The 22,722-nt window shown below is 39.8% G+C and overlaps 1 long non-coding RNA gene across 1 annotated transcript in view; it reads right to left on the bottom strand.

Moving 5' to 3' along the window:
* Positions 1-11,666: 11,666 nt before the first annotated feature.
* LOC120380109 overlaps positions 11,667-22,722 on the bottom strand; it is a 31,539-nt gene continuing 20,483 nt past the window's right edge. The window contains exon 3 of the long non-coding RNA XR_005587630.1: positions 11,667-12,306. This is a non-coding gene — a long non-coding RNA (uncharacterized LOC120380109). The remainder of the gene's footprint in view (positions 12,307-22,722) is intronic.

Here is a 22,722-nt window from a genome sequence, read left to right as displayed (position 1 = left end):
AAGCAATCAAAGCATTGACTTCTGAATATACTAGAGTCACCTCTTAAAAATACCTAGCAGGTGAGTGAGAGCCAAACAAATGGCTCATCAAGCATTTGTTATAGGGTCTCATCTTCGGTCCAGCACAGGGACAATCAAATTTAAGGCTGTAGGAGTGAGGAAAACACCAGTCATTACTTGTGGTCCTACCCTCAACAGTGATCATTGTGTGTATTCTGCATCCAAAGTGTCTGGTCAGTGATTGGGAGATTTGGAAGAGGGGATTTTCATATGTCAGTAGTAGCATATCCAGTGACCACAGCTTGATGAAAACCAATTGATTGTGGACATTTTGGTGATGTCTAAATAAAATGAACACTTTGCCAGTGTTTGCAGCCCTTCTCTGAACATTCAGTTGAGTGAAGTTTTGTTTGAACAGAAGTTAGTGGAAATCAAATCTTATAGCAGAGATTAGTTGAATCACAAAACAAAATCTCGGACATGACTAAATCAAATCTCATTGCTGGTGGGAGTGAAAGTGGTTTTTAAAGATTAGATCATGCAATCAGACAATGGAAACAATACCATGTGACTTGGTACACATTTATAAAAAAAATGGTGCATAGTGCACAAATGAGTACAAATCAGTCTCTTTGTGGACAAATGGACTGGTCAATTTTTTCTCTGAAAACAGTTTTTGAGGGTGTGATGTTGTCAGACCTCATGCCAAGGCCCCTGGGCCTCACTGAACACTGAGAAATGTATCGCTAGAAACAAGTCTGGCTTGCGGGTGTGTTAATATTGCCCCAATGGATATTAGAATTATAACAATGTATTTAGTGTTTAGACTTTTTGAAATGCTTGTAGGGTGCTGCATGTATTAATTTTACTTATAATATCCCATGTTATAAGGTTATATTTAAGTATTTCTGTTGTAACTGTGAAAGTGTTTGCTAAAACCGTAAAACCCCACAGTCAGGAGAGAAGCATTACCAAGTGTGACATGCTAGTTTACCACAAGATATGTCATCTTCTCCCCAGCTAAACGTCAATGGACAAAATACTTTGCTGATTACTTCCCCCACACCCATGAAAAGGCTAAAAGCATAAACCCTAATCCCATCACATTTTGAATGCTGGGGGAAGGGCATACAAATCTTTGTCAAGGAGGAATTATCACTATGCTGCTTGGAATTTGCAGTATTTCTAAGCATAAGCAAGGGATCCCCAAGCTTCTTGGCTTGGGTTAGCCCTAGAGGATATATAGAACATGTATGTTATAGCAGTCTCTGTTACCTTTTGCAGCCTATTTGTGTTTGTATGTTTACCTGGTTTAGCCTTGTAAATAACTCTTTTATTTCCTTTTCTTAGTCAATGACCATTTAGTTAGTTTGCTATAGGATTGGCTACAAATATTGTCTTTGGTTTGAGATCTGAGGTACAATTGATCTAAGAGACTGGTCCTTTGGGACTTGGAGTAACCTGAATATTATGATTTTTGGTTTTGAGGGTGTAAGGCTGTTACAGTGCTTGATGAGTTCACACTTGTTACTTGGTTGGTGAAATCTAAGTATAGAACTCACAATCAGTTTGGGGTTCATGCCCTGTTTCTTGACAGTCTGCCCTGAGTTTGGCACTCATGGTTGTGTGCCACCACCGAGGGAAAACAGAAGTGTTCACATAAAGTGTGTATTTTCCTTGAAAAAATATGATTTTTTTGGTCAGAAAACTGATAAACCCCAAACTGAAGCATTTTTGTCTGGAAAATGAAAAATGTTTCAGTTTTCAGACAAAACTTTTTCAGTTTTCAACAGTTTCTGGCCAAAACTCATTTTTAAATGAAAAATTAATACTTTTTAATGAAAAATGTTATGAAAACATTTATTTTAAAATTTGAATTTAATTTACATTTTCCACAGGAAAAAAAATTCATATTCTGACCAGCTCTAGTGGACAATTTGCAAAGAGAAGAACCGGCTGAAATCATTAACTGTTTTTTTTGCAAATTGTTCATCTAGCTAAAATCACTGATTTCAATGCATTATTTTAACAGAAACCTCCCCCCAACACCACCACATATGACAAGCATGAGCAACCTTCTATAGTTAAAGGCCTTATTAGCCCTATGTTCCTTGTTTGTGTTGAAGTTCTTAACCTTATAAAATGTTCCATTGCCAATGAGCAATCGGTCATCTTTACAATAGCTTTCTTAATCTTCTTTTGAAATAAACAGGCAATAGTGAATCATCAAAGGCCAATGTTGCTATACTTGTCTTTAGGGAAAAAATCCATTTTTGAGTTACACCAGAACAGGTGAAACAAAAACAATTGGATTATTTGTATTCCTCTGACTCAAAGTGGCTAAAACAAGATGATTTCAATTGTATATATATACATTTTTTTTTCTCAGACTTAGATCTCATGTGACAAGTTTTTGGGGATTGAAGGGATTTCCCACCCACCCCTTAAAGTTTCATGCCCTAAAACTGATGATGATTGTGGTAGTATTAAATGTGTTTGTGTTTCAGTGTAAGTAATAGTACAGAAATATGTATCTATAGCAACAATATACTGCTTTTGTACAACAAATAGGGCTATCAAGCAATTAAAAAAATTAACTGTGATTAAAAAAATTAACCGTGATTAATTGCACTGTTAAACAATAATAGAATACCATTCATTTAAATATTTGGGGATGTTTTCTACCTTTTCAAATGTATTGATTTCAGTTTCAACACAGAATACAAAATGTACAGTGCTCACTTTATATTTATTTTTATTACAAATATTTGCACTGTAAAAAAACCCAAAAGAAATAGTATTTTCAATTGACCTAATATAAGTACTGTAGTGCAGTATCTTTATCATGAAAATTGAACTTACAAGTGTCGAATTATGTAGAAAAAAAATAACTGCATTCAAAAATAAAACAATGTAAAAATGTAGAGCCTACAAGTTCACTCAGTCCTATTTCAGCCAATCGCTCAGACAAACAAGTTTGGTTACATTTGCAGGAGATAATGCTGCCTGCTTCTTGTTTACAATGTCACCTGAAAGTGAGAACAGGTGTTCGCATGGCACTATTGTAACCGGCATCGCAAGATATTTATGTGCCAGATGCACTAAAGATTCATATGTCCCTTCATGCTTCAGCCAACATTCCAGAGGACATGTATCCGTGCTGATCACAGGTTCTTCTCGATAACGATCCAAAGCAGAGCGGACCGATGCATGTTCATTTTCATCATCTGAGTCAGATGACACCAGCAGATGTATGATTTTCTTTTTTGGTGGTTCGGGTTCTGTAGTTTCCGCATCTGAGTGTTGCTCTTTTAAGACTTCTGAAAGCATGCTCCATACCTCATCCCTCTCAGATTTTGGAAGGCATTTCAGGTTCTTAAACCTTGACTTGAGTGCTGAAGCTATTTTTAGAAATATCACATTGGTACCTTCTTTGCATTATGTCAAATCAGCAGTGACAGTGTTTGTAAATCAAACAACATGTGCTGGGTCATTATCTGAGACTGCTATAATAGGAAATATATGGCAGAATGCAGGTAAAATGGAGCAGGGGACATACAATTCCCCCCCAAGGAGTTCAGTCACAAATTTAATTAAAGCACTATTTTTTTTTAACAAACATCGTCAGCATGGAAGCATGTCCTTTGGAATGGTAGCTCAAGCATGAAGAGTCATGAATGTTTAATGCATCTGGCATGTAAATACCTTGCAATGCCGGCTACAAAAGTGCCAGGCGAATGCCTGTTCTCACTTTCAGGTGACGTAAATAAGAAGTAGGCAGCATTATCTCTAGTAAATGTAAACAAATTTGTTTTTCTTAGCGATTGGCTGAACAAGAAGTAGGACTGAGTGGACTTGTAGGCTCTTAAATCATGTAACAAAAAATGAATCCTCATATGTAAATTACACTTTCACGATAGAGATTGCACTACAATACTAGTAATGAGGTGAATTGAAAAATATGATTTCTTTTGTTTATCATTTTTACTGTGCAAATATTTGTAATAAAAAAATATAAAGTGAGCATTGTACAATTTGTATTCTGTGTTGTAATAGAAATCAATATATTTGAAAATGTAGAAAAAATCCAAAAATATTTAATAATTTTCAATTGGTATTCTATTGTTTAACAGTGAGATTAATCACAATTATTTTTTTTAATCACAGTTATTTTTTTGAGTTAATCACATAAGTTAATTGCAATTAATCGACAGCCCTAACAACAACTGATTTTAAAATTTCAGAGATTGCAGGGAGATAAAAGACATAGGCCCAGATACTCAAAGATAATTAGGCGCCGAACTGCCTGTGGGTATCTGGACCTTAGAGTTCTCTGTGCGAAGGTAACAGAAGAAACTTGGGTTGAGGAGACAGACATTTCAGAGAGTCGTAGGGCCAAATCCTGGCACATTTTAAGGCCCTTTTGTACTCTTCTGACAGAGCAAAGGCACCTTAAAAGCTTCCTTAAATGGCTAGCTGATGATTTCCCCCCATCTCTACACTATACCCACTAATCCCAGTGTAGAGGACATGGTGATGAAATGACAGGGGTATGTCTATAGTATGACTCTTCTGCAACATAACAACTGTAAGGACATGTTTTCCCCTCCTTTCCTGCTCCCCTTGGCCTCCATTGTGCAGAAAGGAGCTCTGATGTAGCTGAAGATCAAAGCTGTAAGGCAGAGAGAAGGGACATCAGCAAATTGCACAAAGCAGAATCCTGTGCCAATATGACTATGATAAAACAAATGGGAGGATTCGCATCAGTGAGTGTGAACATCTACAGAAGTACTAGTGAAGAAACTAGGAACAGCTTAGAAGAAAAGATACTAAGTTAAGGCAGTTTCAACACTAAAGCTGGTTTTAGGGACCAGGAGTAGGATAAAAATCTCTGCATGAGATGTTACTTCACCTTCTGTTTTATCATCTGCATTGTCTTCCACTCTCTCTAACCTGTGAGTGTCCCACTGACTTGGTGGGACTCTTCTTCCTTTCTTTAGACTGGCATTTTATTGTGAACATTCAATTTGTATTCAGCTTCATCTCATTGTAGATATGGGAATGAGTAATGGAACAAAGAATGACTGTATATTTCACACTATAAAAATCAGGGTGGTGAGTAATGTGACACAAAGTTATTTTGCAAACCCATTATAAACACTATAATCAGTTTTATGGGATTTTTTTTTGCATCCACATGTAATATGGCTCTGTACATTTGTACCTAATTAGATACTTAAAAATGGAATTATGTTAGCAGTGCGTGTGATTGGAGTAGTGAGACATGAGCATATCTTCCGAGAGACAAGGAAGGGAATCATTATAAATATATGAAACTATTGAACTGTGTTAACCATAAAAACATTGGCCAGTTTGCAGATGGATGTCACATGGAAAATGGATGGTGTGAAGTAGTTGGGGAGGGCTTATGTCCATGTGAAGGAAGCCCAGGGCGGGGCAGGGTTTTGGAACAAAACAGCCCACCTGTCACCACTGGTGCTGCTGTAAGGAAGAGCAGCCCGGTAAGAACCTCATTTAGAAGTTCCGCTATGAGGTACTAAGGAAGAAGAAGCATGATGAATTGGGAGAAGCTGAGCCAAAGGGTGGGAGTGTGACAGAAATGACAGAATCCTGCAATATCTTACATGGAGCTTATTGAATTATGTTGAACATTACTGAATTAAGTTTAAGTATTCTAGGAGTTCATTGTATTAAGAATGCAAATATGTCGTATGGGGCAGGGTGACCACAGCCCTCCCGGAACTAAAAACAATGGGGGTTAGGCAAATTCCCTCTGGTTGTAACACCCCCAGGGAGCTACCGCCATTTGGGGAGAGGCTCAAATATATTGGTTCAAACTGGATTCTCCAGGGACCAACAGACAAAGAACAGACTTTTAGTTAAAAAGCCTGAATTAAAACTGATTCAGGACCTTCTTTCTGATCCAGCAAATAGACAGGGCTTCTGGTTCAAGAGTGGGGCCCAATCCTTTGGGAAGAGTTGGAAGGACTGGGATCCTGAGGCCTTTAAGACTGGAATGCTTTTTTGAGCTGAAATGGCGATGAATTTGTGACCACAGGGGAAAACCCTGTGTGGAGTTTGAATGACTATCACCAACCAGCCCCTTGCTGGAGTTGGGATGATGCCTGGTAAGCTTATTAGCATATGTGTAACTTCTTTTATTGCTGTAAATATGTTTTCTCTGTAATGCCTGTACTTTAAGAATAAATGTGCTTGCTTACACAGAACTCGTGTGGTAACGTATGTGTGGTATTTACACTGTGTACCATCTCTAAGGAGAGAAGTATTCTTATGTTCTTATGTTATTAAGTGAAGCAGGCCAGCTTAGGCAGACTGTCTTTTGGTGGGAAACTTAGAGTGTAGGCAGGGAACTGTTCAGCCTGGAAATACTTCAGTCAGAATAGAGGGAAATGAGGATCTCCACTGAAGAGAGGCGACAGCTGAGGAGCCTGGAACCTAGAATGGCGGAGGTGGGAAGAGTGGCGCTAGCAGCTAGCTGAGATCAGGTCACAACCTCAATGTGGTGTTAAGTGTCCCAATTCACTTGTCTGTTAAATGTTAATGGTATTGCCTACATTTGTCTGTAACCTGCTGAATGCTATTTACATTGCATTTGTATCCTGTTTGATGTGTTCTAGTGTAACTAAATTAGCCTGTTGTTGCAATGTGCTTATTCATGTCCGTATCCTGTGCTTAATTAAGCCCACATGGTGAAGATGCCTGTCAGTTTGATAGCCTGTTTCAACCATAAAAGGAAAGGCTTGGGAGTGATTCTTACCTCTGATCCATCTGAACACCAACAGAGAGGTTCTAGATGACAGTCAGAGGTCCCCAAAAAGTCAATTTTGGGAAGCTCTGAGAGAATTCATGAAATGACTCTATGAAATTGACAGATTGCTACACCTCTGCTTTTATTTTGAAAATACAAACTCTAATTCACCTGTAAAGTATTTTATCCACTTTAACCTTGCTATAACTCTTACTATTTTTTCCTAAGTAATAAACATTTAGTTTTGGTTTACTAAAGGATTGGCTACAGCATTGTCACTTGATGATTACCTGTTCTGTTCATTCCTTCTGAAGCATCTGGCATTGGCCACTGTTGGAAGACAGGATACTGGGCTAGATGGACCTTTGGTGTGACCCAGTATGGCTGTTCTTATGTTCTTATGGCTTTGGTGAGATCTGGAGTATATCTTGACCTGGGGTAAGTGACTGGCCATCTGGAGCTGGAAGTAACCTAAATGTGTGGTGAATTTTCATTTTAATAATGTTTCATCATAAAATCCAGTCTGTCTGGGTGGTAAAATAAGGGCTGGAGATTCTAAAGGGGACTGTCGGTGGCTCCATGGTAAAACTAATGTAGTGACCCGGGAGTACAGTTTGTTACTGGCTTGGTGAAATCTAATGATAGAATATAGCACCAGTCTGACCTGAGTTTGGCACTCTTAGCTGTGAGCTACTCCAGGTACACCACCCGAGAGGGGCGACGGTTGAGGAGCCAGGAACCTAGAATGGGGGAGGGGAATACAGCCGGGAGCCTAGAGGAAAAATACAGGTGCAGTTGCCCTGAACTGTGACAGGAGGATTGATGGATGTTGGGAGCAGGGAGAATGTGAAGCTGATGGATTTTTTGGGACAGTGTATGGATGGAATGAATGTTTTTTTGTGGGGGAAGGGAGGAAGAATGTTCGATTAATGGATTTTTTTTATTTTATATTTTTGTGGTGGTGGATGAAGTGCGAGGACTGATGGATTTGGCTGCAGGGAGGAACATATTTCACCAAGAGATGGTTGCATTTATCACTAACTGAGGCAGAAAATGTGGGACTGGGCGGGGGGGGGGGTCCATTGTTAAATTTTTGGAAGCTAAAACCTGCTGTTGAAATGGCACATGGGCTTTTGAGGGTCAGGAAGAGGGAGAAGAGGTCTATATAGTCAAGGTAACCTTGAAAAGGGAGAGGTAGAAAACATTAATAATCAATAAATATAAAATAGAAAAAAGATGTTTCTACTCCTTTATTTCCCCGCTATTTTCTCTCAACCTTTTACTAAGAACTACTTTTTTGGAGTGGAAAGAGACGTCGCAAACCTTCCCCCCTCCCCACCGAGGTTTTTGTTGTTGTTTTTTTAAGCAAAGATAGAGGAATTTTAAATTAACACACTTTATTCTAATGGTGATAAACCACTCCAGTGTGCAGATTAGTCAGGCTATTGGTGCTTTCTTAGATAAATGAATGCACATCTTTTTTTTCCTTGTCCTCAGAATGCACCTGTGGCATGTGTTAATTGCATTTTTATGAGAGATGATTTTTAAAAACAAATAATTTTCCAAATGTTTTCTCAAAAAATGTCCTCCTTTATTTTTGAAATTTGAAGAATTTCAACGAGCTCTGTACTTCATTGAGAAAGAAGGGGGGAAATCACAATTTTATAAAAATTTTCCTAAGTTTTGCCATTGGAATTTCAAAATTTGAAAATCCTTTGACTAGTTGTAATTTTAATACATTTCTTATGGTGGCTTTTTGCTGTGTTATCAACGAGACTTAAATCATGGAATCATTAAAAGCCTCCACTTTATTGCAAGGTAAGTCATAATAGTGAATGTGGCAGCTCCCAGGAGTCCTAGTAATGGAGCACAAACCCATCATGCTGGCACAGGACAAACACAGGACAGAAAGACAGTCCATGTCCCAGCAAGCTCGCAATTTAAAAATAAGACAAGAGACAACGGGTGGATACAGACAAACAGACAGGGAAGTACACGGGAACAGTGAAACAGTATTGGTCATCATGATAGGTAGTTGTATCAGTACACCAGCGACCTAACCATTGTCACATTTTTTTCAGGCACTTTTTTTTAAAAGTAGGGGGAAAATAAAATGGAATACTGATAGGTTTCCAAAGTTGAACAAGATGCAAAATGTTCAATGATATGTAAAGAGGGAGTATTCCCTTCTTGATTATTTCTACTCGTGAAACAAAGAAATCATAAATAGGGAAGGAGCTGTCTATTAAAAGTACCATGAAACCTGGAAGGCAGCCCTATTTGGAAAGTTTGCCCATTATGACTCCAAATCTAATGCCTGTCAACAATTTTCCATCAAAACTCTTTCTCCGTGGAAAATTGGGTTTTTGATGTAAGACATTTTTGTAACAGAGAGTTTCTATTTTCCTTGTCAATTTTTTTTTAAAGACAAAAAAACAAAACCAAGAAATCTTGGATGAAAACCAAAGGTTTTTTTTGGTATCATGATGTGAAAAAAATCATTTTGGGGATGAATTTTTTTTAGGGTTTTTTTTTCTGCTGAAATATTGTTGGCTGTTTTCAGTTGAAAATGTAGAGGTTTGGGGGATATTTTTTGGTAAAAGTCCAAATTTTCCATTGGGAAAACAGATAAAAATAGAAAAAAAATCATTTTTGTCTACATTTTCCGTGAAGGGAAAAACACCCACTTCCGAACCAGCTTTACCTGAAGCCCTTCAGTTCATTAATTTTCATAGTGACTGCCAACATATTCCTTGAACTGTGATAAATAATGAGTAACCTGTTTTTTTATAAGTCAAAAGCCGAGTGTTGCCAGAAGCAGGTAATCAGTTCAGGGTAGAAGGTATTTCATTATCCCCACCCACTTTGAGCAATGAGTACATTAATTATAGCACTGGCTGTAGCGATGCTACAATTAAGCTTGCAAGGTGACTTACTATAAACTCCTCTTTTCACTCACTCATCATGTCTTTATGAAAAATTCTCCTTTTATACTAAATCTTTCCATGTTTGTTTTCAACCTAGAGGTGAATGTTTTATTTGAAATCCTCAAGACTTTTTTTTTTTTTAATCTGAGAAAAAGGACTCAAGGACCTGTCCAGTATTCAAGATCTAGATGAGTGTCCTCCCTCTGGCAGTGGCCATTACCAGATTCTTCAGACGAAGGTGTAAGAATGCCACTGGGGAATAATCTGCCCTTCACACTAGGTCTCTAACAGTGAGAGATTGGTTTAAACCTTAAAGGATGAGACTGAAGCATGCTGTCTGCTTTGGTGAAGGAGCCCAGAGGGCCTGGGGAAATTAATTGTAGAGAATAACCTTGCATTGGTAGCCAGTTAAACTGACTGACCTAACAGGCCTTTTCTATCTCTAATCTGAATGGTTCTATGATTAACCAAAAAGTTATTATCCACTTTGGATAATAGTTATTATCCACTGTCTGCTTTGGTGAAGGAGTCCAGAGGGCCTGGGGAAATTAATTGTAGAGAATAACCTTGCATTGGTAGCCAGTTAAACTGACTGACCTAACAGGCCTTTTCTATCTCTAATCTGAATGGTTCTATGATTAACCAAAAGTTATTATCCACTTCGGAAACCATGATGAACCAAAGTGTTGGCTTGTGTCAACCAGTCATAATGCTGCTATTGTCTTGGAGTTTTGGTTAACTTTGAAAATAAATTGTGTCGCCACGCTATGAAAAAAGTAAATTAAAGCATTGTAAACATTCCCCAGCTGGATATTAACTCCCTACAGAAACTGCAAAATTACATCTAAATTGTGATTTATTTTTATAAATTAATGGCAGGCCTATCATGCCAGCTCCATAAGACACTGGGAATTTCTGTTATTGCCAATTACTGTGGAAACCATTTAAATAACTAAATATTTGGATAAGTATCTGGAACAAACTCCTTCAACCTTTCAAAATTGATGCAAAATACCATTATACAATGTAGTTCCAATCACTACATCTATCCACTGCTAAATCTATACTCCGTGTTTTGCTGGATATTGTACTATAGATCTGAAAAAAGAGTAAGTGGAAGGCTGTGGTTTTTCTATTTAACTAAAGCAGCTATGTAAAAACAGTTGTTTCCATCTGTATGTGACTGTTTATATCAAGGGTATGTGGGAGGAAATGAAATCTCTTTGGTTTTTGGCAACGCTGAAATATGAGGATGTGTCAACAAGTCACTGTGAACCAAGTCACCAAGGTATATGTGGGAAGATCTGATTGAAGTCAAGCTGGTGTTGAGGTCAGCGGAGTTATATCTTTGTTCACTATTCATGAGTTTGTCCATAAGTGTCTATGCCAATTGTAATCTTAATTTCTGTGTCAAATCTTGCTTCTTTTGGGGGGAACAATAACATTGCAATACTAACCAAGTGTCTTATCAGTCTGCACTTAATTCATTCCCTGCTCTTTCCCTACAGAGTGGCTAGATCAAACCAGAAAATGCACAGTTGGCATATGAAACTGGTATGTTTTGAGACTCAACAATTTAAGCTATATGCCGACTGAGAGTCACTGAAGTGTTAATCTCATGATTACGGAGTGTGAAAGCTCTAACGGCAAATCTTGCTTTACATGTGTTTAAATAAAATGAGAGACATGTTGTCTGGTTTCCCAGCAAATGAGATGCTAACTCCAACAGGTAACAACACGATAGCAGTCTCGGTTATGAACACACTTTCTCAGTAGCAGTTATTATTTTTATTAGACTGAATAGCATTACTTTTATTTCACCCTGCACATAAAGTTTATTTACAACACCTTGTATATTCTCTTATATAGATTTTGTAATTGACACCATAATCATAGGGTTCACACCTGAAATGCTACTTATCACATTCTGTGTTCAGGTGTCTTATTTTTAGTAACAATAAAAAAAAAGGCTTCTTGTTCAGGACATGTTGACTAGAGAGCTCTCCACACCTCACATACCAAACACAATGCAGTGCTCGCCCCTGAAAGGAGCCCCTAGGAGCAACCACAACAATAATGTAGTAGAGCACACCTGGTCCCAAGTGTGGTAGAATCCACTCATTTCTTGGTTCTTCTGGGGCTCACCTTAGGATCAATGGGCCCTGGGTTCTTTGTATGACTTCTCTCCTTCCTTCTGAGGGCAGCTGTCTCTCCTCCTGCTGCTGAAAGACAGGTCCTTGCAGTCATCTTTCCCCGAAACAGAGCCTGTCCGGATTCAGTGTACATGTCAGGGTTGTCCCAGTCAGATGCAAGCTTTCCTGAGCTTGCAGTTTGTTGCCCTAACATGTCAGTCAGTATTCAGGATTTGTAACTCCTTTTCCCTGACACTGGGCCCGCTGGCAGTAGAGGTCTTGGGCTCCCAGGTAGGAAGATCTTTGGGACCCATTTCCTTTCAAGAGCCTCTGGATTGACTTCCTATTCAGTGCTGATAGGCAAATATTTTACTTTGTGAGTTTTCTGTGAGCTCTGGGAAGGCGACTGTAAGAGCTGCTTCTCAGAGGTCCTCAAAATGACAGGTGGTGAAGGGAGCTACAATAACAATAATAATAAATAAATATATTAGGTGAATTCTCAGACCTACATTCTGGATCAAATCCTCAGCTTGTGTAAATCAGTGTAATCCATTAATTTCAATAAAGCTGATCCAGTGCTCACTGAAATCCCTGGGAATCCTTCCATTGACTTCAAAGGCCATTGGATCAGACCCCAACAAATGGTTAATTTGAGAGTCTGATTAGCCCAGTATTGTAGTGCTCATTCCAAACTTGTCATGTCCTCCCAGCCCTGTCCTCCCCGCTCAGAGCTCATCAAGTGTCTGCATTCCTTATGATTCTTCTTCGAGTCTTTGTCCATATGGTTTTCATGCACTTCATGCAGGTGAGAGTGGAGTCTTTTGACCAGCAGTGTCTGTTGGGATTCACCAGCACCTGGAGGTCCTCACATCACCTACCCAAGGGCATATAGGAAAGGGCAGCCTCACACACCTCTTCTCTCCCTCTTACCATCCATGGCAGCAAGATGGAACCTGGTGAAGTCCACTCCATAGTGCCTTTCATTGAATCCAATTGCAAATATGTGTACATTTTAGTCTAGTTAGTTTATCAGAGGGACGATCTTCTGCCTTGTTGGCAGCTCTCTATTTATTTTCTTTAAAAAAATGCCTTTCATTTCTTCAGACTACTACTCGGTGTCAAGGTACCCTCCACCTAATGGCCAAACCTAGCCTCTTTGACTTCAAGCCATGCCTATCATGTGATGGACTCATTCCACTAATTGATAGACACAGTTGGTGAGTCTCCTTCAAGATCCACATTCCTGACTGTCTCTCCATATGCCAGCCCTTTTCCACCAAACTCTCTGGTCTAGAGATAACCGTGTTTCATAGTTAAGATATTTCCAGACCCCTCTTACTATTTATACTGGACAAAACACCCCGTTTGTTTGGAGGAAAGGATTTGGAAGGTTGGGCTGTCTCTTCCCAGATATTATATGAGTGAATCACTCAGTGCATTATAGTATATTACCAATTAGCAGATAATTAGCTCAGACATCAGGGTCCACTCACTTAAAGGCTAGGCAATCTCTTCTGCATGCCCACTCCTGCATTACATTCAGCCCATACCTTTATCAAATATCGCAACCTGGATTTGGCTACTAGATCAGATGCCAAAATCAGGAGAACAATTCTGCAATCCTTATTTAGCTAGCTGTAGCTAGACCTCCTCAGACCCTTGTACTGTTAGTTTGGGAGTGGCTAACTAGCCACCACAAGTGAGATCCACATGGACAAATTTACCATATAATAACGATGGTTTTTCCATGGGTTTTGTCCATATGAATCCCATGGTCCAATTCCATCCCCATTCCTTCAGAGTCCATCTCTGCTGGGATTATGAATGAGTGAGGAAACTGAGAGGTGATCCGGGCTGCTCTGCCCTATGTTATCTCAGGTGAGGACATGCATGGCACAGGCATGGCCCCAATGTACATGCTGGTGAAAAGATTCTTATCTTGTGTATACGATGTGTATGCATACTGGGAGTGGGATCCATGTGAACTAAACACCTCAAAGAACCACAGATACTATAAGGTAAGTAACTATTCCATTTTCCTTCTTTCTCCATGTCCTCCTGTGCTCAATTCTATGGCTTAGACCTATATTCTGAGTCAATACTGTCTCAATGCAGGAGTTTCCTCTACTTTTTCCTTCCTCATCTGAGCACTATATATATCAGTACCATATCTCCTCTCAACATTCCTGTCTTCGGACTTAGCATGACAACTCTTTTATCCATTCTTTATAAACAGGAGTTCAGAATAAAAATACAGTCTCCATAGGAGGTCTAAAGGAAAACTAATCTTGTCACCCTCCCACATCACAAGTTCTTTTCATCTTCCAATTTCATGCCTCCCGAGATCTCTGTGTTGCTGAGCTCTTGTGCGGTACCATGTAAGGCATATTTACTTGCTCTAATTTTCTTTGTTTTATTATCCTTTTTAGTTTGGATGTTTGTTTTAATTATTTTTTTCTCTCGTTTTGGGGAGGAGATAATTTATTTTCTTTCTACCCAATTAGAATATCCTCTATATGAAAATTTGTACGAGGAGTAGGACCTTTACTTACGTAATAGGCTTCTAATCATAGCTACCCTATAAATTAATAAAATAAAAATATTTGAAGCTATATTTTCAGAATGTATGAATAAGGTTTTGCTAGTACTAGTATGTTTAATTGCCCGATGGACATTTTTCTGCATTTTATGTTTTAATTTCTTCTGACTCATATAGCTTCTTTTTAGCTATTACATATTCCAGTCAAGGATGGTGATGAGTTTCTGTGGCTGCCTTTTTATACAGCTTAATGACAGGAGATGTAAAAAACAAGAAAAAGGTTTCATAATCAGACATGTCCCTTGGTCATTTGATGCATAGGCAATGGAGAGCAAGATAGCAAAACCAAATGAATTTCAGTAACTCGTGTTAAATACAAAACGTAGTTTATTTAAATGGAAACAAGAACCATTCAAATCCTTTTAGCTAAATATGAGACAGGATTAATTAAGAGCAAGATCAATGAGAGAATTCTCCTTGACTTACATGTGTGACTCCACTTCTGCCCTCCTCCAATCCCCAGAGTTCTTGGCCACCCGTGTAAGAGGCAGCAGCCTGTAACTTACTCTAGCAGTAACAGCCCCCTTGGGATTATTTCACGAGCTAGGACTAGAGCACAGTGCACTCCACTCAAGCCCCTCACTGCCCAACATAAATCCCGCAAGCACCATATTCTAGATGGTACTAGGGAGTGGGTCTTGGTGGGGGGCTGGGAGAGGAGGTGGATATGTGACTTTACAGTACCTGTGGATTCCCTTACACAAGAGGAATCCTAGCTACTCCGTTAGGTCAGCTTTAAGGCCTCTTAGTGCCATAACAAAGGCAAGATGCTTACTTGAGAGCCTAAAAATCATTTAATAAAAGAGATCCCATAGCAACCCCTCCAAGCCACACTGCACTCCCCCTTCCTCAACTGGTGTGGAGGAAAGATGTGTCTGTTAACAAATCCAGACCAAGGGGGAAAGCATATTCCACAGCTGAGGAGCCTTAATGGACAGTGCTCTTGCCAGCAGCTCTCTCTCTCTTATATGCGGAGATCTCCCACTCAGGTACTTCCACTGATTCCAGCTGTGATACAAGGAGGGTGGTGAGCTTTCAGAGAGCCTGGTTTCAATTCAGTAAGGGTTTAAAGGGGCAAAGTTAACACCTTAAAGTGCAGTTCTGCTCCAAAAAGTGATTATAAATATGCTTCATTGTGTAGTTCTCTGTTTATTATCTTTCAAACTGTAGTTTGTAACCTACCACTGAATTCAGCCTCTGTAGCAGATGACTGGAGGATAACTAATGTGATGCCATTTTTAAAAAAAGGCTCCAGAGGCGATCCTAGCAATTACTGGCCTAACTTCAGAACCAGGTATATTAGTTGAAACCATGGTAAGGAACAGAATTATCAGACACAGAGATGAAAATGATTTGTTGGGGAAGAGTCAACCTGGCTTTTGTAAAGGGAAATCATTCATCACAAATGTATTAGAATTCTTTGAGGGGGTCAACAAAAATGTGAACAAGGATGATCCAGTGGATATAGTGTACTTGGACTTTCAGAAAGCCTTTGACAAGGTCCCTCACTAAAGGCTCTTAAGCAAATTAAGCTATCATAGGATGAAAGGGAAGGACTGTCATGGATCAGTAACTGATTAAAAGTCAAGAAACAAATGGTAGGAATAAATGATCAGTTTTCAGAATGGAGTAAATATCAGGGTCTCCCAGAGATCTGATCTCCCAGAGACCAGTTCTGGGACTGGTGCTGTTCAACATTTTCATATCTGATCTAGAAAAGGGAGTGAACAGTGTGGTGGCAAAGTTTGCAGATGATACAAAACTACTCAAGATAGTTAAGACCAAAGCAGACCGTGAAGAGTTACAGGGATCTCATCAAACTGGATGACAACATGCAGATGAAATTCAGTATTGATAAATACAAAGTAATGCACACTGGAAAACATAATCCTAAATATACATACAAAATAACGGGGTCTAAATTAGCTGTTACCACTCAAGAAAGAGATCTTCAAGTCATTGCAGATAGTTCTCTGTAAACATATGCTTGATGTGCAGTGGCAGTCGAAAATGGTAACAGAATACAGTATTAGGAAGTGTTAGGAAAGGGCTAGATAATAAGACAGAAAATAGCATAATGCCACTATATAACTCTATGCCCACACATGGAATACATTGTGCAGTTCTGATTCCCCCATCTCAGAAAAGATACATTAGAAATGGAAAAGGTACAGAGAAGGCAAAATCAACGATTAAGGATAAGGAAAAGCTTCCACATGAGGTGAGAGGAAAAAAACTGGGACTATTCAACTTGGAAAAGAGATGACTAAAGGGGAATGTGATAGAGGTCTTTAAAATCATGAATGCTGTGGAGAAAGTGAATAAGGAAGTGTTATGTACCCCTTCACATAACACAAGAACTAGGGGTCAGCCAATGAAATTGATAGGCAGCAGGTTTAAAACAAGAGGAAGTATTTCTTCACACAATGCACAGGCAACCTGTGGAACTTGTTTCCAGGGGATGCTGTGAAGGCCAAAACTATAACTGGATTTTAAAAAATAAATTCAAGCAGGATAGGTCCATCAGTGGCTATTAGCCAAGATGGTCAGGGATTCAACCCCATGCTCTGGGTGTCTCTAGGCCTCTGAGCACCAGACAGGGGATGGATCCCTTGATTATTGCCCTGTTCTCGTCATTCCCTTTGAAGTATCTGGCATTATTCCATTGTCTGAAGACAAGATACTGGGCTAGATCGACCATTGTTCTGACCCATTATGGACAGTCTTATGTTCAATCCTTTAAAAATCAAATCTGCTATATTTATAACAAAATATGAGGGTTTTTTAACTGTCAGCAATGAGAGTGAAAGCCTAGTCCTGCTGAAATCAATGGCAGCTTTGCCGTTGACTTCACTGGAACCAGACTTTCACTTTTACCATCAAGTTGGATTCTTTCCATTCTGGCTGCGGTATAATCACTAGTAATAACAGACAGGTTATTTGTGTCAGCATATTATGCTTTCAGTGGCATTTGGTGATCTCATTTGTGTTGGGGAGCCTGAATAGCGAGTGTAAGTCAGGGTTTCTCAAACAGGGGTCGCTGCTTGTGTAGGGAAAGCCCTTGGCGGGCTTGGCCTGTGTGTTTACCTGCCCCGTCCGCAGGTCCGGCCAATTGCAGCTCCCACTGGCTGCAGATCGCTGCTCCGGGCCAATGGGAGCTGCTGGAAGTGGTGGCCAGTAAGTCTCTCAGCCCGCACCACTTCCAGCAGCTCCCATTGGCTTGGAGCAGCAATCCACGGCCATTGGGAGCCACGATCAGCCAGACCTGCAGACGGGGCAGGTAAACACACCGGCCTGGCTGCCAGGGGCTTTCCCTACACAAGCGGTGACCCCTGTTTGAGAAACCCTGGTGTAAGTGATATGCCTAACAACACATAGCAGCTCAGTGGCAGAGTCAGGCGCAGAACCCAGGTTTTCTGAGTACTAGTCCAGTCTCCTATTGGCTGGACTATGCAGTATATGAGTGCACACAGATTGTAACTACAGGAGATGCACTTACTAAACACAGTACTGATTGCTGAAATGTGGCCCCACAGAATGCAATCAGAAGCTGGAGTGTGCCTGTAGGAGCTCTTTGGAAACCAAAGAGTTTTTCCAGCACTCCTCTCCCAATAGCATACTTCGGTTTTCAATGGATGCTGATATTTGGTTTCATCTTGTGGTTTACTATTGTTCTTTTAAATCAACTAAAAAAATACATTTTTGTATTAGGGGGTGAACGTGACCACTAACATTTTGTGAAGGAGCTTATTACATTCACCACATTTAAATCAGAAACAACTTTGATTGGAACTAGTAGAAAGAAAAGACTAGGAAGACAGCCATTGCTGTCTGGTTAAAGTTTCAGGGAGGTTGCTGTGGGGTGCTTCTGAAGCAGGGTGTATTGAGTCGCCTTACTCCTCGCCTCTCTCTTCTTTTGGTCATGGTGTTTGACAGTAAGGAACCCAGAGAGGACAATGGAAAGACTCCCTTTGGTGGGACGTTTCCTGGTCAGTGGCAGTCTGGGATCCGTCTTTCTTTGAATTTGTGTTGCTGCAGCTGGTCAGGGGCTAGAATAGAGAGTGGGATTCTGATCTCACATTGGCAGCTGATTTTAGTGATTTGAAAAAAACAATAGGGTTTCTTCAGGAACCATCAAGTTATATAATAGCTGCCTAAGTAACAACATGATCCGATTTTGTTACCATCACCCTTCCTCCCCTCCTTTAGTTTGCCATATTCATTGTGACATCTTATCTCAAATGAGATTAAAAACTCTTTGGGCAGGGATTGTGTCCTACTTTATGTTCATGCAGCGCTTTGTTCAAAGGGCCTTGATCCTGACTTGGTCCCTGAGGCTGTACTGCAATAATAATTATGGTGTTTTTATTGTCACGAAGAACATTGTTGTGTATGTTTTTAACCATAACTGCATACAGATGGTTTTACTTTACAAGAGTACACATGAACATTTTCTTCAGTTTCAGTTGGGCTAGTCTGCGCACTGTTGTTGTACTGGTATAATTATTTCATATTGGGTTATGATTTTTTACCCAAATAGTTAAATCAATATAACACCCAGAATGGATGCATTTATACCAGTATAAAGATATTTTGTATTGCATTCATTAAATCTGTGGGAATAAACTATACCACTATAAGCGTGTTCATACAGATATAACTGTAAGGTTGTACCCCACATGAGAGGTTGTACTCTTTTAACAATTCCAGTTTCAAACCAATATAGTTACAGTAGTACAAAAAGTATGTTCAGATGAGCTCTTAGAGATGGGCTCATGTTGCAGAATTCACATCCAGATCTGTATCAAGGGGCATTTAGATCCAGAGTTTTGTTTTAGCCTTTTATGAAGATGGGGTTCATTTGCAAAATTTGGATCGGGGGATGGATTCCGAACCTATTCAAATGCTTAGTGCTATTTGGATTTGAGGTGTTGGTTCTGGCCTGTTTCTAGTTTTCATGTGTGTAGTTTTACACCCTTGGCTCACTTTCAATTAAAGTTTCTAGTTCAAATGAACATAAGTCTCAAAAGTGAAAAGATATTTAAAAGTACAGAGCTTCATGTAGCTTCACAGCAAACTCCTGCAAAACTATCATTGTCACAGTAGAACCATGAACATCCACCCACATTCGTTCAACTCTTAACAGAATTTAGGGAAACACTAAATTTGCCCACGGCAAACAGGGTCTGAATTTCAAGTTTGCAACATAAAGCCCAGATCAGGTGAATTTTATGACTATTTAGCAGAACTCTAAAAGGTGCAGTAACTGTAAAGACTCAGATCTGTCTGCAGGGTAAAACTAGTCAAGTAGCCTGCTGGATGGTGATTTAATTGATTAATTGGTAGGACTGAGGATGTGAGCAGTAGTGAAGGCTTTCGGTACCAGGGTCAAAGTCAAAGCAATGACAAATCCATCCAGTTCTCCGTGGCAAGGTTCCAGAAAGCAAACACAATGGTGAGGAAAAATGCTGTGATCTTTATGTGACACTAATATGGTAGTAAAATGAGTCTTTGCATAAGGAAGAAATGTTGAAAATACCATATTTGGAACCCTGCAGCTCATTTGGAAAAAAAATCTTAAGATTTCACTAAAAGAAAATCAATCCTCATCTTACATTTATATAGTGCCTTTTATCCCCAAGGATTCCGAAGAGCCTTACAAACAGAATAAGTCTTTATACAAAAAACATTGGATAAACTGTGAAGCCAACCATTTTTGACAAGTGTAGCTTTTTCATGACTTATATGCAAACAGACATTTTTATGAATGTCTTTTTTTTGCTCCTAATTGTTTGGTGAACATTGTGAGTCTATCTGCACATATTTCAGTCCCTGGCTTCTCTACAAACAATTCAGTGAGACCATGTTTTTGAGTGTTTGCTGTTTATTTTTTGTGGTGTGTGATACGTTTGCTAAGTCATGTGGTATTGTTTCTGCTTCCAGACTTGATGACTAAAACTTTTACAAACAGGAGAAGGGAAATTAAATAAATTTCAAGGAGGAGATGTGTGTGAACATTCACCTGACATATATTTGCACCACTATTTTAAAGATTTTTTTAAGATTTTTTTTTCTTTCCACAAACATTCTTTTGAGAACATAAATCACTCATACTAATGTTCATGGAAAATTAATGAAAAGGGCCCTGCAGTATTTGCCCAGCTGTAAATACAAACTATATTTTGGACTCACCGGTGACAACCCAAATGCATCTGCCCCGAGCAGCTGTTTTAACAGTACATAAAATGACTACTTCAACAGTTTAGGAGACTAAACAAAGAAACCCCCCTACTGCAGGGATAATGTGGGAAGGCAGACTGTAATTAACTAAATTGAAGACCCCTAGTGTTATAAAAATGGCCATGAGATATTTAATGACCACAAGTGGTGAGAAAACCTGATGTTGTTTTTGGTCTAACTGAAAGATATCACCTCTAGCAGCACAGAGCTCCTTAGCACCGTGAATAGAATGACTTTGAGAAGAGCATCATGTACTGAGTTGCCACCATCCTCTCCTGGGGATTCCTTTTATGTTGCTGCTTAGCTTGTGACAGCTAATGGAATCACAGCCCATGGTGATATGGCTGCAGGAGTGTGGGCTTGAGCATGAGTCAAATCTTGGTGAGGAGGAAGAATTGCTTTAGAGATAGGTCTGCCCTCTCTGTCACTGGAATCTTTCTTCCCAGTACAGTGGTGCTATAGTAGTTTGTAATTTCATGTCTCCCTCTAATATGCCCATCTTTCTGTGACTAACTGGTACCACCTAGCTGACATAAATATTGCTCGGTAGTAGAAACAAAAGTAACTAAGGCCTGGTCTACACTAGGGTGGGGGGTCGAACTAAGGTACGCGACTTCAGCTACGCGAATAGCGTAGCTGAAGTCGAACTACCTTAGTTCGAACTTCTTACCTGTCCAGACGCCGCGGGATCGAAGTCCGCGGCTCCCCTGTCGACTCCGCCACCGCCATTCGCAGTGATAGAGTTCCGGAGTCGACGGGAGCGCGTTCGGAGTTCGAACTATCACGTCTAGATTAGACGCGATAGTTCGAACTCCGAGAAGTCGAACGCTACCCATCGACCCGGCGGTAAGTATGGACGTACCCTAAGTATAGCTGGTGAGCATAGGTATAGACTCTAGAGTCTGAGGGACTGAAATGTTTGTTCCCTGAAATGCTCATTAGCTGCTAGAAATCCGTCTCCTAATGTTTTTACATCTCTCTTGTGACATTTCACCTATACCTCTTGATCTGATCCAGCCCCAAAATGTGCTAGTTTCATAAGGGCAGTTGTATTGATTTCAAAAGCTGGGAAAGCTTCCAACACTGAATGACAAATATCTGCAGTATAAACTTCAATAATTTTCCAGGGTTTTGCATTGTGGAAGCCTTTGAAATGAAGCAATAAATTCCTCCAAATGTTTCTGTGCTGCAGTATAATTGCTCTGTATATGTAATGGCAAATCATCCAAGACCACAAAAAGTGCTGATCTAGCTTGGTTGGGAGCTCAGTTGCTTAGATTTTCTGTAGATCCTCAGCACTGTCTGTATAGCTCAATTGCTGCACCTTTATATGCCTTCCTGCCTGGAGCTGAAAGAGCTTTGTACATTGGTTGTTGGATATCAAGTAGAGTTACATAAACTATGTCAGTGGAGTTATATCGGGGATTAATTTGGTCTATTGTTTTAAAATGGTGCTGCCATAGGAATTGTGACCATTTGGGGAATACGTCTGTGTCCAATTTTAAATTCCATTTGGGTTAATGAACACTGTACTTGCAACAATCGCTATGAATTAGATTATTCATTTGGTAGCAGGAAACTGGAACCTAGCAAAGTACTGTGTCTGGAAAGGTGTGACGGGGCATCAAGAGTCATCAACATTGACTTGACTCTGGTGGGATGGGGTGGGGGCTACCGGCAGAATCATTAACTGTTAAAGACCCTGTGCCCAGCAGTCCACAGGGTCGGGGGTGGAAGTAGACAATGAAAAATCCCAGTGAAAGAAGAGAAGCGCAGGAAAAGGCATCAAACTGTCTTAAAAATGACATGCACTCTAGCAAGGGAAGCCAGATCATCTGCAGAATGAGCAGACTCAGCAGGAGGAGAGGATGGCCTGGAGAGGCTTTGTCCCCCAAAGAACATTGACAAAACCTGGGAACTCTCAGGAGTAGAGAGGGGCCTGAAAGAGGGAATTATGCTTGGGAGTTGATTGTTCACCATTGATTTATAGCTCTCTGTGTGCAGTCCAGGAGAGAGAGAGAGAGAGAGAGAGAG

The sequence above is a fragment of the Mauremys reevesii genome, linkage group 1 (assembly GCF_016161935.1).
Source record: "Mauremys reevesii isolate NIE-2019 linkage group 1, ASM1616193v1, whole genome shotgun sequence".
NCBI lineage: Eukaryota > Metazoa > Chordata > Testudines > Geoemydidae > Mauremys > Mauremys reevesii.
The sequence above is the reverse complement of the archived record's forward strand: the minus strand, read 5'-3'. Positions and strand labels throughout refer to the sequence as shown.